Raw genomic sequence first — 14,166 nt, forward strand, 5'->3', positions numbered from 1 at the left:
TGTGGGACAGTTATGAGATCTTGCTTCAGCAATGCTGCAAAAAAGTATTGTATAGACAAACAACAGTACAGCTGTTGAAGCACATGAAGTAGTCATTTGTTACGTCATCTCATTTGCATTTATGACCACTTTGGCCTTCTGGTTTTGTCCCCAATAAGGTCAGTGGAAAGATTTGACTTTCAATCACATGGGTTCCCCTTTGGACTAAATAATAGGCTAAAAGCAAATTACATTGTGTTAAGATTTGTAAGACTTGCCTTTTTCAGGGAATACAGTTCTTAATAATTTTCTTAATAAAATGCTGCCAAAAAAGCTGTAAAGGGATACTTTCTTCGTAAGTTTTTTTTTTTTTGGTGTGTGTGTACTGTGAATGTTAATGGTGTCCAATATTGTTTTGTATTCTACAGAAGGAAAAAGTCATACAGGTTTGGAATTACATAACTATCTCTTTTAGCAATTTTTCTTTCTCAAGGATATCAATCTTGTTATCTTGTGTGTTATCTTATGTGTAGACATTTTTACCGGAAAAGAAAATGCAATTATACAGGGTACAAATAAACAGCGAGGCTTAATGTAGATGGGGAATGATTTGTTCCCACCAAGTTTTCCTCCTCCATGAACCCGACATTCCACGTTGAGAGGAGTATGACGATGATTTTGAAATCTGAACCATTACATTCCACTTTCAGTGTTTCCTCTGATAATTACAGGGCAGGTGGTGATATCCTGTTCTTTGATGAAAGGGAATGATTCCTCTGTCTGTCAGTAAAGATATCTTCCAAGAATTGTTGCAGTGGTTTATTTATATACAGTATACATGTGCTTGCTTGTGTATTGCATTATGTAAAAGAGAACCTGTGTAGTTCAATTTTGGATGAACCTTCATTCACTGCCCACAATTTATCTACAATTTGTATTTATCCATCCATCCGTCCATCCATCTGTCTGTCCACCTGGCAAGTTTAGGCAGATCCAGTGATTATTTAGTGTGTCAACCTGGTACCTACTCAACATGAATTTGTTTCCAGGAAAAACAAAACATGTTCCCTTTACTCATGGAAGTTGTGTAAAGTAAGCCAATTAGGTTAGAGCTTTCCATAATGGGAAACTACTTTCCTGTTATGTGAGAAATATGCGTTAGAGGGTCATTGAACAGACTCTGGTTCTCCAAGTGTTAAAGCGATGTTATGTAGCTGCTGAAGAAATCACTTTTTCTGCCATTTGGACAGTGTCCACTATTAAAGAACCTTCTTTGGTTGTTTAACACTTCTTCTTAACCAGTGTTGTGGGTAACGCGTTACAAAGTAACGCGTTAGAGTACTCTAATTACTTTTTTCCTGAAATTTGTAACTTAACGCGTTAGTTTTGTGCGTAAGTAATCAGTAACTTCGTTATTTTTTTTTAAAAAGTAATCCGTTATTTTAAGGAAAGGAAAATCCCGACTGCAGCCTGCTTTTTGTCAGACAGTAGTCCTAGGTCTACTGTGCCACCTGCGGATGTATCAGCGGAGCCGAAGCTCTGTGATCGTAAAGTCAATGGCTGTGATGCGTCCTGTGTGTGTGTGGAGTTTTTTTTTTTTTTTTTTTTTTTTTCTCGAACTCCCGGCAAGATAGCAGAGAGGACAGCGTTTGGTTTATGGAAGTACGCACATTATTTTCAATTTGTCAACGAAAAAGAAAAGAACATAACGGTAAAATGCACACTCTGCTTTGGTGAAAAGCTTCTGTCGACCGCCAAAAATTCTACCTCAAATTTAACGCTACGTTTTAATCACTACTTTGAAGAGTAAATGTAAGAGGACTGTTTTAAAGCGAATTTAGGCTTGTGACTGTGAGTGACACTTTAATAATAATTAGTTCGGCTATTAAGCGATTTGTCATTTGCCTGTGTGGCAGTGAAGGATTTAATTCGGTTTGTTATCATTTTTGTTTGACAGTCAGCTGTTAATTTCTGTTAGATCATTGGCTGGCTGGTTGTTCATCATTTCTAAATGGATTTAAATCAGCAAGCCTGTTTAAGGTTGTGTTTACAAGTAAGCATACTTGTACTTTGATAACTGCATTATTTAAAGTTAAAGAAAAATCAGGAGTTATATTGTGGTGCTCATAATATACAATAGCCTAGGCCACCCGGGCTGGGTAACGTTAGGTGCGAATTTTGATTAATAATATGTTCTGTGATAAATAAATAAAACGCCATGTGGAATAGCCGATTGCTGACTGTCTTTCCTGTTATTGTTATTCTGCAGTGTTAATTTAGTCGGATGACTGACGTTATTCATTGTCGGGAGTCACGACTTCTAGGTGCGTTTAAAGGGGCCAGGGGCTATGTCTGTCGTGTGTCGTGTGTGAGCCGCTGCAAACGGCTTTTAATTTTTGGTAACGCATGAGTACTCTAACGCGTTACTTTTATGAATAGGTAACGCTGTATCATAACTGATTACTTTTAATTGATGGTAACGTTGTAACCTAACTAACTACTTTCCAAAGTAACTATACCCAACACTGTTCTTAACAGTGCTGGCCATTTTCTGTCATCGGTATCCAGAGACTGGGCTTTTTTTCTAAATCCCTTAGCTCTACTTTAGAGTAAACTCTTTGGGCACGCAGAATCCTTCTAAAATAACATATCGATGACTTTAGGGAGCCATAACAGTGTGAATGAAAGGCATGCCTGCCACCTTCAACTCAAGTGTCAAGGCCGAGCTTTTTTTATTGATTTCCTGCTGGTTGCTGTGGTCATTGTGTAAAGAAAACTCTTTCCAGACCCAGGCAAAGTGAATGTCTGGCTGCAAAGGTAAAAAGGCATTCATAAAACTCTCCGATTATTTTATCAGGTTCATTTTGTGAGGGGAAAAAAGCGATTGTGGCTATCTACAATGGTATGTGTCACATTTGAAAAGCATTATGTGGTCTAATCGAAGCCTTGGGACACAAAAGAAACGGGTTTGTTTTTCCTGAATCATAGGAACTTTGTTTGGAACATGGTCTTGATAACAGCCTATTTGCTGTACGAAACACACAAGGCTATCTGGTTGAAAAGGTCACTCAAGGTAATTTCGGGTGTGGAGGCAAACAATTCCATATTTCATCTGGTTTTATGTGCAGTCTGAATCCTGAGGTAATGTTCTTTTCATACACAGTTGAAAGAGAGAGCCTTACCTTCCAGTGGACATTTTTTCCAGCTTACATTGTTGTCGTTCAGCACATTTCATAGTGGAACTTATCACAGTAACATCCGATGACAGTTATACATCTTGTAATTCGCTATGAGCAAATGCACCCAGATTGTTTGGTGAAGGGTGCGGCATGGGTGGCTACTCTGAAATCCACTTGGAAGCAAACGCCTCATTTCGGCTGAGAGCTCCACCTCCTTAACGATAGACTGTCTAAAGGAGAGAAAATCCCACACTCTGATGTTCTTTCAGGGTGGCTGAGTCTTACAACATGTTAAAACTAGATCAGAGCTCAAAGTTCTCATCTCCCGCAGTAATGTTATAACAAATGATTTGTTAGTAGACCAAATACAGCCATGATGTTCAGTCCTAATCTGTTTTTCAAGTTTCTTCTTAAAATATGAAAATAAATCAGCTGACTGTGATTTCTCTTGTTTTTTTAGTCCACATATCGTGTTCTTGTTAACGGGTGAGAGGAATCTCTGTGGGGTGAGACTGTGCCATGAAATCGCCTGTTCCTGGTTCGGGCTGGCCATCGGAGCACGGAAGAATGGATCAACGAGGGTTTTGCCACTTATTTAGAGGATGTATTCTGGAGCCACGTTCAGCAGTTATCACCACAAAGTTGAATCTTTGACTATTTATGTGCATCCAATCTAAGACTGAGTACATCTTAGGTAATTTCCAAATCATTTCTTCATATTGCCTCTTTAACAGCAAAAAAAAAAAAAAAGAAAAAAAAAAAAAAAGAAAGAAAATTTAATTCATTGTGTTTACCAAAATTCATTACACACCTATTAAGACACTGCATGCTGGCTGGTGAGAGTATAAAATGAGTTTGAAATTAAATTTTCAGCATTAACTGGAACACTTCACATCCGGCAAAGAATGAGATAGCTAATAATGACTCACAACCTCAAGCCTGTGGAGTGTGATTGCGCTCCACATCCACGCAGCTCTTCAGTTCATTCAGAATGTATTTATAATCTGTGTTTGCCGGCTCTGAATTGAAAACTATTGTTGTGCTAATGGAATGTTTCCAATACGTTTTTCAAAAAGCAGCATTTAAGCTGGAGTGTGTAATTTCATTGATGTTTTCAGTGACTTTCTCTTATCCCAGTTTAATATTCAGAGGCAGCTATCAGTAGGTCATTCATAGGTTGATTTCCCTGAAGAGTGTAAACACTGCGGCTCTGTGGCACTATCAAAACATCGCTCAGTTGTTGGAGCATCTTTAACAGCCTGACAACAGCAACACTGGCTTAACCAATGGCATGATTCTGGGGCGAGACTATCTGTTTGTCTGAGCAATGGCTGATGTTTGTGTTTGGGGAAGCATGTTAGTTCCATCTGATGACACTAATGGTGCAGAAATGACGAGCTTCACTTCACCTTGAAGTTGAACTTTCTCCACATGATGCTATCAGAAGTGCATTCCTCAGTTTGTGTTTTCATTTACAGTTGTTTGCTTTCTTTTGTCTTTCTCAGCTGGGTTGTAGAGAGGCTGAAGAGCAGAGACAGTTGAAGGCTGGAGGAGACGGAGTGATCAGTTTCTGGACTCTGAAGAAGAGCTGCAGGTCCTCAGGTATGATTGACAATGTCTCTCATTCACTCTGTCTCTCTTTTTGCTTTCCTCCTCATCTAACTGCCAGTCTCTCTGTCCATATCCCCTCTTTACTCCATCATCTGCAATCACAACAGTCCACAACAGAACCTAAAGTTCACTCTTAAAAGCTGTTTTAGACCTAACATGTCTTAGTTATGAAGTAATCTTACAAGTTTTAGTCAGTAAATGCAATTTGTTTACATCAGATTACATTTACTGAGATAATTGCAATCATGCATTTTTTTCACACTTCGTTCACACATTTGTCATGCTGTAAATGGATCAAAAATGACTGTAAAGACATTTATAATGTTACAAAAGATTTCCATTAAAAAAAATGCTGTTCTGTTGGTGGCTGCCATTGATTTCCCTAGTAGGAAACAAAAAATACTGTGGAAGTCAATGGCAACCGCCAACTGTTTGATTACCAGCAATCTTCAAAATATATTTTCTAAGAAAGTGAGTAAATGATAACAGAATTTTAATTTTTGGGTGAACTATCCCTTTAATAATTTGTGTGTTTAAGAACAAATTCATGGTAATATTAATACATTTCAATAATTGATTTTAAACCCAATGTAAAATCTGGGTCCTAAAGCAAAGCATTGACATAATGTTTAACTAATGTTCTGTTGGAAACAGTATATTTAAAAACCGTATATGCCATTAAATTGTCAGGCACTCTCAGGATAGATTTAAGCAAGAGCTTGAAATAGTTGTGACATTTCAGTCTGAACAGAATAATTTGGAGCATGTTAGTGCATAAGTGTTATTTGATATGAGATGTAATGTAATGTTCTCATATGAAGAGCACAGTATCACTCAAGGTTATGTAGGTTTGAGGTAGGAGTAGATTAACCCTGCTTAACTTTTAACAGTGAGAAAATGAGAGTGTGTGTGTGACAGAATGATAGAGCTTGACAGGAATTCAGCTGTCACAATACCAGCAGGTTTTGAAGATCCACCTGACAGCATGTGTCTGGCCCTTCCTCTGCTTTGAGGGGCCCACACCCACTATAATCTCAGGGATGAAATGTTCAGACAGTCTGGAAAAATGCCTGTCTTGTGAATAAAACATGTCACGTAAACTATTAGTTAAGTAATAAACATGTACTTCAGTTCTAGAGCATTTTCAAAGATTGAACATCTGTGCGTTATTTCTGGTCAAACATTCATCACAAAAAGTTTGGTCAATTGTAAAATTTTGGTAAAATTTTTCACATCTGTTCAAATTAAAGTGTTTATTGCAGCAAACTTCTGCACTGAACATCCATCTCAGTATGAACAAGTTTTAAGTGTTGTTCTCCTTGCATAGATTAACAAGAAACTAATATTAAAAGTGAAAGTTTTATATTTATAGACTACAAACTGTGCTAGCATTCAGACATTTTTAAAACCATTTTTACCACTATTAAAATGAGCTTATTTCACCCTGGATGTAGTTAAACTGACATAAAACATTCATTCAACTGTGGAAAAAGTCACTCAGACATCAAACAAAAAGAGTGGACATAGGGGAAACGTTAGTCACTTTCTTTGATTTTGACACTTGAGAATATGTTTATTTATTCGTTCATCTATGCATCCTTCTGGAAAGGAAGGCTGCCTATTGTGCTCGATGAATACCTTTCACCCTTTTCATTGGGCTGCTGTGGGCACTTCCACAAACACACATGCAAAAGCCTGTGTGACCAGGAAAAATAAGGCATGCCTTTTAAAGCAGCTCACCCTTATCACTCTCTCCCATACAGCGAGAGACGGAGAGAGAGAGGAAGGGAGAAAGACATTGCTCTTTATTTTTGGATGGGAACCAAATGTAAGCATCAATAATGTACAAGCACAAGTGTCCCAAATACAGAAAGAAGGCAGCTGTGAAGCCATTTGGGCTCTACTAGACCTGTAACTGTATTCTGAGGAGGATCTGAAAACAGCAAGTTGACATGATCAGCTAACACATTTATTTGTTGTTGTTTTATGTAAATGAGCAGCCAATGTTGATGATATTGTAATAATTTAGGTTCGCATTAATCTTTGATTTAATATATGTATGCATTTAATTATTAAATAATTATTAATGTTGTTAATTTTGACTGTTGAACAATATAATTGGTTAATTATAATTAATGTAATACATTTGAATTATTTTTAACTGGTAGCCTTGGTGAAAAAAATTCTGAACACTTCATTGGAGGATGAACTGGGCCATATGCGTATGAATATTAAAATGAGTTGAAATGTGTAATTAGAACACCTTAGCAACCACATAGCAACGCTTTAATGTCACAGCGGCTTTTTGTTCAGGAAAAGTGAAGATTTAGTTCATTACAGTTTTTCTGTATAAGCTCCACTAGTGGAACTATCAGACAGAATATATTTTCTTCATCTCCATAGACTATATTTCCATATATGGGAAGACATCTGTCCCTTTTCCCTCATTTCCTTGTGGAATTCGACAGCGTAGACCTGCTCTGGGGGCACATGCTCACAGAGATAAGGCATTAGAGCATGATCAATCATACTGCTCTTTATCACGATCAAACCTGTGACACAAAGAAGCAAACAAAAGCAGGTTATGATGGCTAGAAAAATACTGCACACATATAGCTGCACGCCCATATGTCTGCCAGAAAATAAAAGTATAAAAAAACTTGCTGTCTAGTTAGCGGCGCCTGAGTATCGACCAGATCTTTACAAGAGCCTTTTATTGGCAAGACCAGTTAATCTCCCAAAGAAGATCAATAGTTTTTAACCGAGGTCGTCATCACACGCAGAGACGCCCAGCACTCAAAGCTCTGTTTGTCTCTCGCAATCTACAGCACCTTTGACCATAGGAAGGAAACACTCCATTGGCCTGAGTCGTGAGAACTAAGCCTGTCTGATGCTTAAAAACCTCAAAAGAAAAAATTAAATGTCAAATTTAAATATTCTATGTAATGATTCATTGGTAACTCAACATTTCTCAATTTTGATTGGCTTATCTGTGTTTGGATGTTGAAGACAGACTGTCTGGGATTTAGTGACTCTATGGAGGTTACAAAGAGTAGGCGGCGACAAATTACAGTCTATATGAGCAAGTCATTAAATAATTCATTCTACCTAATTAGTCAAAACACGAATTCATCGAGGAGCAAAATCCGGGCTGGGTCCCAAATCATATTTTCTCTTAGTTGGTACTTAATTTGAATATGAACTTACTTTGTGACCACTGAAATGTATGATCTATATAGTATGAATGTGTGTAATATAAATGTAATCTGCATTTATATTGTAGGGAAGTATACATATAGTGGATCAGTTAAGTCACTGAATCATTAATTTAACTGATTTCTTCAAAAACACTGATTTATTCTGGAACTAAATGTGCAGCGGCAGTTCTGCTTTGACTTGGTTTGGAACTATTTTAATTTAATTGATGTTTCATTACAAAAATGCACACAATGTAACTGCCAACATTATTTCTAATAAAGTAAGATGCTCAATATGAACTTATTTATTGAACTGTTAAAAACAAAGAAGTGAGTGGTAAAAAAATGCCTTGTGTCTCGTGACTTAACAATCGTACACTTATCTCAGTGTGCACTTACTGTATGCACCGAAGAGCTATAAAGAGGGAGCATTACTGTAATCTATGGTGCTGCGCACAGAGAAGCTATCAGGGATGTAATGGTTACATGAATGCAATTGTTTCCACATTTAGTAAATTGTTAGGAGGTCTTAATGTATGCTGATGTAAGTGTAAGTGTCCTGTGCAGAGCACTGCAGATGCAGCACTTTGCCTTGTAATACCATAGTCACAGATTCATGTGGTGTTTGTGTTTTTGCATATGTTTGTGTATCTGCACACAGGCCCAGTAAAGAGAACACAGGGGAAGTGAGCGAGTCTGGTGCATCAGTAGTGAAACTACCCTCAACCCAGAAAAACCCTTCATGCAGGTGCACTATCTGAAGGTACGTCTGAAAGCTCAAAGCGCAGAGTCCTCAGGGACATCTGGAAGATTCGAGTAATGTAGATTTGCTCTCTCTCTCTTTCTCTCAGGGCTACTTCCTCTTGAAGTTTTTGGCTGATCAGGTAGGCGAGGAGAAGTTCCTGCACTTCTTCAAAGTGTTTGTGGAAAGATTCCATGGGCAGCACAGTCCGTCTCAGGTGAGCTTGTCCTGCACGGGGATGTCTGTTCATTTAGACAGAATTCATTTAGATGTTGCTGTTGGACGGCATCTGTCTATTTTGGCCAGTGTTTCAATCTCACCTTCATTTTCCATCAGCTTGTGTTAGTGAAAGAATGCACCAATTCCCTTAAAGGTGTTATGCTTAACTTGATTTGAGATAGATTTTTGACATTTTCTTGCATTCAGGGTCCAAAATTAACACTCACCTAGCACCAAATGAGAGTTAATATAGCTTTTGGTTAATATAGAAAACAGATAATTGCTTTTTAGTGGTAACTTCATTTGAATTTGCAAAATAATAATTTTTTTCCCACCTCCAGACCTCCATGTGGCAAACACCCCTTTAGTTCCTGAAGTATTTTTTTTAGAATTTTAAAAACCAACTGAACCAAGCTAACTATCTACAAGTGAATCACAACATTACAAACTCTTATTTGAAGTGAAATAGTATTTAAAAATCTGATGAGAAGGCAAGGGTACAAAACTGTGAACTTCATGAGTGAAAGATCTATAATCATGTGAAGCAATGCAATGATGAATGAGTGTAACAATATTGAAGTAAAGATGAAGAATATACAAATATTAAAGTAGTTTGAGAGTGCAGAGAGACTGAGGGTATCACAGTAGGTCTGTCATTAAAGGTACCGTTCTTCGGTACCCCAAGTTTTAAATTTTAGTTAGTGTGTAATGTTGTTGTTAGAGTATAAATAATATCTGTAAAATTCTAAAGCTCAAAGTTCAATGTCAAGCGAGAAATTTTATTTAACAGAATTGCCTACATCGAACGACCAGTTTGGACTACATCCCTCTAGACCCTGCAGTAATGACGTCACTAAAACAGTTTTTTGACTAACCTCCGCCCACAGGAATACACAAAAAAGGGGGCGTGATCTTGTTGCACTCCGACGGAGAAGAGGAAGAGCTGCGTTAGTGTTTGTCACAATGTTGTCAAAACACTGTTATTTTCATCTCGGAGTCCAATCACCTTTGTTTGGGCTTCCCAGGGACGCTGTACTTGGAGATTAATGGTTACAATTTATGTTTAACTCGGTTCCCGAAAACTATAATCCACATGTAAAACTATGTGCAGCACATTTTGCTGAGGACAGCTTGCTGAGGACAACTTCCTCAATCTCAATCAGTTTAATACCGGATTCGCACAAAGATTACTCTTGAAAGATGGAGAAGTTCCCTCTTTGTCTGGAGAAGGTGTTGTTTAAAGGGGGGGTGAAATGCTCGTTTTCGCTCAATATCCTGTTAATCTTGAGTACCTATAGAGTAGTACTGCATCCTTCATAACTCCAAAAAGTCTTTAGTTTTATTATATTAATAAGAGAAAGATAGTCTGTACCGTTTTTTCCCGGAAAAACACGACCGGCTGGAGGTGTGACGTGTGGGCGGAGCTGAAGAATCACGAGCGCGAGTAGGTTTTTGCGTTGAGAGCATCTGGAAACTGTGACATTATTACCGTGAGGAAAAAAACCATCATCCAAAACAAACCATGGCTAACAGTCAGATACAGCCGTATATTTATGATCCAGAATCAGAATGTTAATGTTAGTCGTAACATTACTGGGGAAAAAATCACTTACTGCTCTTATTCAATTCTTCTTTAATGACTGTTCGCTTCAAGCAGTATTTATCAACTGAGAAATATGTGTAGTGAGTACACTTTTTATTTAATTATTTACATTAATTGTAATTATTATTTTTGCTATTTAACTTAGTAAATATACATTTTTTGTTCAGGATTTGAGTTGTATTTTTGTATCTACAGTCGTGAAATTTCACTGTTTTAGTTTCGGCTTCAGAAATATTGGTATCATGGCAAACTGTAAACAATCAGCTCTTTGCATTCATTCATTCTCTCTTCTCTCTATTACCTATGATGTCCACCAATCCCCCCCCCCCCATCTCTCCTCTCCTGTGTCTCATTTCGCTCTTTCGGTTTTGTGTAGTCTCCATTTGCTCATTAAGGCCTAGCCACTGGCTGAAGATTGATTGAATTGCATTAAACTGAAAGGTAAGGGCGTTCAATATTTGTGTCTGCCTCTCAGAAATGTAAACATTCATGGCGGCACAACGCTGGAACAGCAGATTGATGTGGTGAAACAATCACAGATGGGCCTCCTTGTGTCAAATCAAAGACAAATCAACTGTTCTTCCTACAGTACACCACCTCCCAGTTAATGAAGTACATGTGCACCTAATTTGTTTTAGATACCTGTGCTTTACTTTGATCCTTTTTTGGTATTAATAAAGTTTTCTTATGCTGGATTAAAAAAATGGACGAGGAAATCCTAAAATTTTAAGCTTGGGGTGGGCTCAGGCCAGTAACCAACCACGTAGTAACCACCCAGAACACCCTAGCAACCAAACACAGACATAACAACATGCCGCAAACCACTCACAACACCTTCATGCAGGAGAGTTTTGCATGGGCAGTGTAAGATTTGACTATAGTTTCAGTAACTACACTGACAAAAAAAATAAATTAAATGGGTGGTTTCACAAATAATTACAAAGAAACTGCAAATAACGCATTGAATAAAAAAGACTGAGATAGTATTTTCTTGTTAAACATACTCCAGTAAGCTTTGTTATGAAGTCATGTTATCATGTATTGTCATCAAAATAATACATGAAACAAAGGGACAAATCATGTTTTACACTTGAAGGACCTCACATATTCATGTTTTATGATTTTACTTAAGGTTTTATGCCAGAAACTATGGTTGCTATTATGCATTTTTAAAGAGGTGTTGATTAATCATTGGAGCACTGATGCAGCATGCTTTCAAAAGCTATTCTTCCATTTTTAAGTGAGTTAGAAGGTATTAAATATACATATATATAACAGCGTGACTAATAAGAACAGATTTTTTTCTTACATTCTTAAAGTGTTTACAGGTTCTTTGGATTAGCATTGATGCTTCATTAAAGGGATAGTTCACCCAAAAATGTAAATGTAATGTTTATCTGCTTACCCCCAGGGCATCCAAGATGTAGGTGACTTTGTTTCTTCAGTAGAACACAAACTGAGATTTTGAAGTCAAACCGTTGCAGTCTATCACTCTTATAATATATATGAAAGGGAATCATGGCTAAAACATACAATAAAAAAAGAAAGATACATACACAAACAAAACCAAAATAAACCCTGTGGCTCGTGGCGATACATTTGATTGACTACAACGGTTTGACTTAAATATCTTCATTTGTGTTCTACTGAAGAAACAAAGTCACCTACATTTTGGATGCCCTGGAGGTAAGCAGATAAACATCAATTATTCATTTTTAGGTGAACTATCCCTTTAAATCAACTCAGCGTGCATTTGCATATTTGCTTGTAGAATGAGCCTTGCTTTTATTCCGCAACAACACGCCGTGGCATGACAGTGCTGTTATTTAGTAATCACAGTCCAGTGAGCTTAGTGATTTGCTTTGACACTCAGGGCTTTTCTCTCTTTGATGCTGAGATGGAAATTTCCACCCTTTCATTTGTCATCACCTAAATGTGCTCAACTGTTGTGTCAAAGGGCCACATGTGTTTGAGACGGGTTATTCCTGTCTGAGACAGTCCATCAGTTGATTATATGTGCTTTGTGTTTGTGTGTGAGTGCATGCATGTGTCTGCACTCTTGCATGTTAACAAGATGGATATGAAGTGAGTGGGGAATGACTTCAATTACAGCCAGAGAAAAATACTTTGAGAGGAGAAAAGAAAAGTAAATCTGTACTCTGTTGTCACAAGGGTTATGCACCATTCAGAGTTCAAATCTAATCATGCCCTTATTCATCCACAATTTGAACCCCAAACTTTTCCCAAATAGGAGAAAAATGGGAAAGCACTGGGAGGTCTCCTACTATACAATATTGTTTCTCCACCTTTTTGAAATGCATAGTTTTTTACAAAGCTCATCCGTCTGAAGAGCAAGGTGTGCTCTGATTGGCCAGCTATCCAGTGCGTTGTCATCGGCTGAATGCCTCAAGTGTGTGATGGAACTGTTATGCCACTTGCCATACTGTGATGCGTCTCCCGGTCAGAACACTGGCACAACAAGATAAAAACAATAAAACCCATTACAAACAAGCCATTTGTTGAATCCAGTGGGGACATAATTACACGTTTTTACACGTTGTGTTGCATCGCCCCGCATAAACATAAAACCATGTCTGCATTTGTGATCGGAGAAACAAGCGCTACTCTACACTGCTCAAAACTTGCATTTGAATCATCAGTGGCAAATCCTTTAAATATGTAAACGTACTTACAGGCTGTGAGTCAGAACAGCCGGGACTGCAGTCTACTCTCCCAGGATCAGAAAACAGTCCTCCATAAAATGGGCTGCACACATTTGAATATTTATGATAAACTGTTCCGGAACAGTTATGTCCTCTTTTGGAAGGCCAAACTAAGTTTTTTCACTTTCACAATAGCCCCTTTCACACTGCCATTCCGGCAAATACAGGGGTAAAGTGTTCCTGTAATTGTTCCCTGGTCGCTAGATTTGGCACTTTCACACTGCCAGTGATGACCCGGTATATGTGCGTGCTTTCATACACAACCCCAGAAGATCCCGTAACGACACGTGACATCAGCGCGTGACGTGTAATGTACGAGTCGACAACGCTTGGAACGTTATACTTTAACTGAAGCAAGCAAACGATCTCTGCGTCAGCGCGGAAAGTGAGGAACTAACTGATCTCTGCTTCATTACAGTTTGCACATATGTTTTCGTCGCGAATGTTGATCTTCCTTCAAAACAGCCGGTAAAAGAGTCGCGCGATAACGCGCGTCATCACTTCGATACCGAATTAGATCTGGCTTTTGTTCACACAGCGCTCGTTCCGGATCGATTACCGCAATGTTACTATGTCCCCGACCCGGGTTCGATTCGGTAATCAATTCCGGGACGTGGTTGCTTTCACACAGAAGGCGACCAGGCAATGTTACGGGAATATTGCGGGTCCGACGTGCAGTGTGAAAGGGGCTAATGAAACAACGCCTCCACAACATGCTGCCGATGGCAACAGCGAGAATCAAAGTTACCCCTTCTTTCTTTGCTTGAACATTTGGGTGGCATTATGCAAATCTTCCCACATTGTGACGTAGACATGTGGGGACATGTTTAAATGAGGGGTTTTAGGAGGGCGTGAACGAGTCTAAACTTTTATTAAGAATATCTCTTTGAGTTTGAGACTTTAGTCTTTGCAA

At 38.3% G+C, this 14,166-nt stretch overlaps 1 pseudogene; it reads left to right on the plus strand.

The window, feature by feature from the left end:
* LOC113096362 (aminopeptidase O-like) overlaps positions 1 to 14,166 on the plus strand; it is an 80,530-nt pseudogene that overhangs the window by 11,057 nt on the left and 55,307 nt on the right.

The sequence above is a fragment of the Carassius auratus genome, unplaced genomic scaffold (genome assembly GCF_003368295.1).
Source record: "Carassius auratus strain Wakin unplaced genomic scaffold, ASM336829v1 scaf_tig00215912, whole genome shotgun sequence".
Classification (NCBI taxonomy): domain Eukaryota; kingdom Metazoa; phylum Chordata; class Actinopteri; order Cypriniformes; family Cyprinidae; genus Carassius; species Carassius auratus.